A 7117-nucleotide genomic window follows, 5' to 3' on the forward strand; every position below is an offset into this window, starting at 1 on the left:
TCTATCTATAGGCCTATACGATTGGGTGTGCCTGCGCACCTGCCAGGGTATATCGCCGCCAACGGAGACACGTAGAAACCGTCAACAAGTGATCCCTTGACATGATCACCAGATCCTTACCACCCGAAAAACCCATCCATGATTTAATGAGACCCAGTAACGTGATGTAGAAATTCGAGGTATTTACTAAAAGGGCGATAAATCTGGCGAGTATGGGAGGAACGTATGTTTATGAAAGTCGGATTGGCGTTGTGAGCATTCCTCACGTTCCATAGCGTAAACGGCTCACGTTCGGACCCTCGTACCGTCTTCGCCGAGCGTAGATCGGATGTCGTAGTCTCAGTGGATTTGATTCGTTTGAGCCTCAGATTTATTCGAGTCGTTTCGTGCGAGTTTGCACACTCGTCCACATGAAACGTGCTGGCTTGTACTTAAGTTCCTAAACCCACCGCAAGATGTCACCACATGTCGGGTCAGGCAAGCTGCGTACAAACTTGAACAAGAGGTCTATAAATACACCGATCTAACTTTTTAACTCTATTTCAAATGGTATATTTAGTTTCATATATAATTTTTACTTAGTTTTAACTTCGAGGGAGTAAATAAGTGGGAACATCTATTAGATTGTAATTTTTTTTTTTTTATTCGTTTGTTTTGTAATTCTTTTTACAAAACTGTTTCCGCGAATCGCCGCTAGATGTCATCCTAAACGTTCAAGGTATTAGATTCGGCCTGGGTACCAAAAATTCGGATGCGTGAACAGTAGCATTACCTTTCACTTCTCGGCAAAGCACCAACCCTATTCAGCCACAGCAAGAACAGGCAACATTGAATTGGTAGCATTGAACAGAACGATGCGGTAGGTCGTTGAAGTAATATTAATCGGCAAACTTTCAGAATCGCGCAAACATGAAATCTACGTTGTCCAATGGTTCCTAACCTAATATTTCCTAACCTAACAATTCCATAAGAAAAAACAACAACAACAGAATTTTAAAATGCAAAAATGAGAGAAGTGAAAAATAATTGTGCGTGCTACTAATCATCTACTCACTCCAACACAGCACCAATATAACACAGTAAAACACAAATTTAATCACCCAGAATAAACCCTAAGGTCATAAAACATCCATGGAAGAATTGTTCATTACTAAAGCGTCAGCCGTACCAAAGAAAACGAGGAGCTTACGCCACGAGGCGCTGAGCTACGGTTCAAGTCAACACCTTTGCCTAATAGCAGTCAACAGTAACTGTTGCATTGCAGTCCACGAAATAGATGCCGAGATCAAAATCAATCCGCATATTCGCTGATGGTATCACGCGTAACACAGTATAACTATTTAATATTATTATACTTATTTCTTCTTCTTCCTCTTCTTTCTTCTTCTTCCTCTTCTTTCTTCTTCTTCTTCTTTTTTTTCTTTTTTCTTTCTCTTTTCTTCTTTTTTTCTTTTTCTTTTTCTTTTCTTTTTCTTTTTCTTTTCTTTTTCTTTCTCTTTTCTTCTTTTTCTTTTTCTTTTTTCTTTTTTCTTCTTTGTCTTCTTCTTCGTCTTCTTTGTGTTCTTCGTCTTCTTCTTCGTCTTCTTCGTCTTCGTCTTCTTCTTCGTCTTCTTCTTCGTCTTCTTCTTCTTCTTCTTCGTCTTCTTCTTCGTCTTTTTCTTCTTTTTCTTCTTTTTCTTCTTCTTTTTCTTCTTTTTCATTTTCTTTTCTTCTTTCTCTTCTTTTTCTTTTCTTTTTCTTTTCTTCTCTTCTTTTTCTTTTTCTTTTCTTCTCTTCTTCTTCTCTTCTTCTTCTTTTCTTCTTCTCTTCTTCTTTTCTTCTTCGTCTTCTTCGTCTTCGTCTTCTTCTTCGTCTTCCTCTTCGTCTTCTTCTTCGTTATCGTCATCGTCATCGTGGTAGTAGTAGTCAGAATGTAGGAGGAACGTGTACATAATGTGTACCAGGGCTCATTCACTTCGATAATCTTCACGACTTCAGGTGGGATGGGTGCAAGGGCAAAGGCATTATACGCTCGTCTGGCAGAGGTGATGGCAGAAAAGAAACAACACCCAAAGAGCAGTATTGTATCGTGGACGAGATGTAGACTCTCATTCTCACTCTTAAGATCAGCTCTCCTATGGGTACCAAGTCCCCACTCTCTAGAGCAGGACCTATACAGATACTTGTTTTTGACCAGACAGTAGTAAAAAGTAGGATAAATGAAAATTTGTATTAGTTTTCATTAAAGTTAAATAATATGAAATATAAAAGGATACTCCAACACAGTCGTAGGCCAGAGAGAGGCCAATGAGCTGTCTGTGGGGGATATCATGATTGCTTTCACTACACAGTTCCAAAAGGATCGAGGTCATTAAATAAAGTAGTAGTAGTAGTAGTAGTAGTACTAGTACTAGAAGTATAACTACTACTACTAGTAGTAGTAGTAGTAAAAGTAGTAGTAGAAGTGGTAGTAGTAGTAGTAGAAGTACAATTATCTCTATTTTCATAATTATCGTTAGTATTATAATTGTCTGTATTATTATTATCATGATGACTATTAGCATTATTACCATTATTATTATTATTATTAATGTATGCCTTGGCATACATATACAATACATAGGTTGACATGTATGAATCTATTATTATAAAAAGAATAGTAGTGCCAATAGTAGGCTTTTGCTGGGCCACTCCGTAAACAGTGGAAAGGACCTTTACGTATATGTATGTATTTATTGTTGTTATTATATGACCTCACGATGATGATTATGACAAAATGATGATGCTGATGATAATGACGATGGTGACATTATGATGATGATGAGATAATGATGAGATGATGACGAAATGTGATAATGCGATTTTGATGAGATGATTTGATGATGGGATAATGATGATGATTATGATGAGATGATTATATTATGATGATGACGAGATGATATGATACGATATGATATATAAGATGATAATGAGATGAGATAATAAGATGAGATGATTATGAGGATTTGACATGGTGATGATGATTATGATGAAATCATGATGAAATGGTGATATGATATGAGATGATGTGATGTGGATGATACCATCATCATTATATTATTATTATATCTTCATCATTATCATCATCCACATCACATCATATCACATCATCTCAATATCATCGTCATCGTCATCATTATCATCGTCGTCATTATCATTATCATCGTCGTCATTATCATCGTCGTCGTCATCGTCGTCATTATCATCGTCGTCGTCGTCATTATCGTCGTCGTCGTCATTATCATCGTCGTCGTCGTCGTCATTATCATCGTCGTCGTCATTATCATCGTCGTCGTCGTCATTATCATCGTCGTCGTCGTCATTATCATCGTCGTCGTCATTATCATCGTCGTCGTCATTATCATCGTCGTCATCGTCATTATCGTCGTCGTCGTCATTATCATCGTCGTCGTCGTCATTATCATCGTCGTCATTATCATCGTCGTCGTCGTCGTCATTATCATCGTCGTCGTCGTCGTCGTCATTATCATCGTCGTCGTCGTCATTATCATCGTCGTCGTCATTATAATCGTCGTCGTCGTCATTATCATCGTCGTCATTATCATCGTCGTCGTCGTCGTCATTATCATCGTCGTCGTCGTCGTCGTCATTATCATCGTCATCGTCGTCATTATCATCGTCATCGTCGTCATTATCATCGTCATCGTCGTCATTATCATCGTCGTCGTCATAATTATCATCGTCGTCGTCATCATTATCATCGTCGTCGTCGTCATTATCATCGTCGTCGCCGTCGTCGTCATTATCATGATCATATCAACATCATATCAGTATTTCATCATCATAATATCATCATACCATCATTATATAATCATATCATTAATATATCTTCATCATTATCATCATCAGCAGCAGCAGCAGCATCATTGTATCATCATTATTATATCATTATTATATCATCATTACCAATATCATCTTTATTATCATTATCATCATCATCTTCATTAACATCACCATTATCAACACCGTTATCATGAACATCATCACCATTATCATCTTGATTATCATCTTTTACATGAAAATTAATTTCTTCTTTTCTTCTTCATAATTGTAGACTTGTGTTGGTTCACATTGGTTGGAGGCATTGGAGATACATTATTCGTGGCTTCTATTCTTTATTGTGCTGCCGCCGTGACTGGAACTTTCCATCAAAGAGGTGACGAAGAAAATGGTGGCGGTTGCCAACAATATATTTTAGAACTTAGAGTTGAAATGATGGTGGTTTCCAACAATATTTTGTAACTTATTATTCTTACATCTTCTGAGTATGGGCACTCATTATTTATTTTAACTATATATAGATATTTAAATGTAAGAAGTGATGAAATTACCTTAGTGGCTGTCGTATGATAACGTTGTATGGCCGACTCCCCGGTGGGGATGGAGGTGGCTTGACGGTTGATTTCTGAGGTCAAGCCAAGCTGACCGCGGGTCGCATCAGACAATAGGTGGTTCGTTGCTACTTCCAGGATCTGACGTCGAGTAGGTAATGCATGTGCTTGCGCATATGTACACTGTCACAGAATAGTTGACACTCCATCTACAGGCATTTCTTGCAACAGATGCTCGGTACAGCTACTATTCACTGACCACTGCGAAGTCAATGCTCAAAGAAGATAAGAATATAATAATTTGACATACAAGATTAATGTACATAGATTTTGAGCAATTTCATCACAGGAAAATACTACAATTTAAAACAAAATTCACTTAATCTTAAGAACATGTGGAAGTAAATATTATTTCCGTTCACCTATGCAAGATCGATTTTATTAAGGGGTGGCTCGACTGTAAAGGTCGTAATGGGGGAGAGGAGTTTGGGGGAAAATTTGAGATGATTGATGAGGGTCCTCTACAGTAGGGTAGTAGTAACTGATGATGGAATGTTTTCTATGTCGTGGCAATACGGTTTCTGTAAGATCGTGCAACCTGAGTGCTTTGACTTTATTATTTGACTCCTGTCCAATGATACGAAAAGGTCCAGGGAATTTAGGGGAGAACTTCCAGGTGGGGGTATGGGTGAGGGTGTAAACAATGTCTCCAAGTTCAAAAATACAATCTCTGGCTTATTAGTTATGCAGACGGGCCATATGATCCTTAACCAGGTTAGGAGTATTATAGATTCTCTTGAAAAGACTAATGAAATTTACTACTTTGACCTTAACATAATCATTGAAATTGTAAATGGGAGGCAGTTCTGAAATAAGGTCATATGAAAATATTTTTTCAGAGCCAAAGAGGACAAAATGAGGTGATTCCGATATTGACCTGTTTATGGCACTGTTAATGCAAGCTTGAATCATGGGGACATGTTCATCCCAAGAATGATGAAGATCAGAGGCAAGGTGTAGAAGAACACTAAGAATCTTTCGGTTCTGGAGTTCAAGTAAGCCATTTGAACAAGGGTGGTAAGTAGTAGTATTATATTTTGTGATTTAAAAGTATTTACAACTGTTTGAAAGAATCTCGTTGTTGACCTCAGTCCCGTTGTCAGAAGTTAGACTTTTAAGTGTAGTGAAGGAGCATATGAGTTTGTCCATAAAGGTCTTTGTCACGTGTTGTGCTGTCTTGGGGGAAAGAATAAAGAATCGGAATAAGTGGTTGACACAGACAAAGAGGTATTGGTTTCCTCTGGGTGTAGGTGGTAACTTATGGAGGTCAATAGCTAATGTATCGAATAGTTTGCAAGGGATAGGATAAGTTAAGATAGTAACATACCCGCTGATATGACTTTCATGTGACACGCAAGAATGACAAGCATCAATGTAGGAGTGTATATCCTTCCTCATGGTTAACAAGAAGTATTGTAATCTGGTTTGTGTAACGCATTTCTCCTTGGCAGAGTGTGCAGCAATGGGGAATCGTGTAGGAGTTTAAGTACTTCAGGGATGAGGTCCGTAGGGACTAAGAGCTGAAACACTGACCGGTTGGGATCATGTTTGTTCGTTAATGTTGTTTTGTGATACAGTTTGTCATCAACTAACGTGTAATTGTTGAGATTGGGGGGGGGATATTATCCGTATCAGTTGTGTCTGCATATTCGAAGAAATATATAAGTTTCCAAGGAGGGTCTGATCTTTGTGCTGCAGCCATGTGCTCATGCGTAAGAGTTAGTGAAATGGGATTTTGAGTAATGGTCGCGATATGGCGATTGAGAGCGTGTGCTACTGGATTCGCTTTACCCTAAACAAAATAAAAAGTGGGCATAAACTCTTGTATGATGAGGAACCAGCGAGCAAGTTTTCCTGATAGATTCTTTCCTTTGAAGAGGTGTAAGATTGGTTGATGGTCCGTGTAGATGTGTATGTCGTAACCAAGGATGATCTCTTTGAAGTGTTTGAGGGCGTATACTACAGCTAATGCTTCTATGTCTGTGACTGAGTAATTTTGTTCGTGTTTGTTGAGTGTGCGGCTAGCATAGGCAATTGGTCCGAGTTTTGTGTCGTCTTGTTGCATGAGAACTCTTCCAAGTCCGGTGTAGGACGCATTTGTGTATATTGTGAAAGGAAGATTGTGGTTTGGAAAAGCAAGGACAGGTGCCGTGGTTAAGGTTCTCTTTAAGTCATTAAAGGCTTTCTCTTGGTCAGGTGTCCAAGTGAAGGAGGTGTCCTTCTTAAGTAGCAAAGTTAATGGCGCTGCTATCCCAGAGTAACCTGGAATGTATCGCCTGTAAAATTCTGATAGATCAAGGAATGAACGTATGTGTTCAACAGAAGTAGGGCGTGGAAAATCTATGAATGCCTTGGCCTTGTCCTGCAAGCTTAAAATTCCTTGTGAGTTAAGGACATGCCCTAAGAAGCCTATTTCGCTCTGAAGGAAGGAACACTTCTTGAGCTTCAGTTTGGAACTTGCTTTTGCTAGTTGTGAGAAGACAGTATAAAGAATGTGTAAGTGTTCGCTAACCGATTTCGAAGCGATGGTCACATCATCGAAGTACATAAACACAGAATGGCCTAAGACCTGCAAGGACTGTGTGCATAAATCGTGTGAGCACTGAAGGGGTTTAGATGAGACCCATGGCTAGTAATTTGAAATGATAATGTCCTGCGGGGGGTGCTGAAGGCTGTCAGGGGTCTAG

The sequence above is a fragment of the Oratosquilla oratoria genome, chromosome 21 (assembly GCF_046742065.1).
Source record: "Oratosquilla oratoria isolate Oo_2021 chromosome 21, ASM4674206v1, whole genome shotgun sequence".
Taxonomy (NCBI): Eukaryota; Metazoa; Arthropoda; class Malacostraca; order Stomatopoda; family Squillidae; genus Oratosquilla; species Oratosquilla oratoria.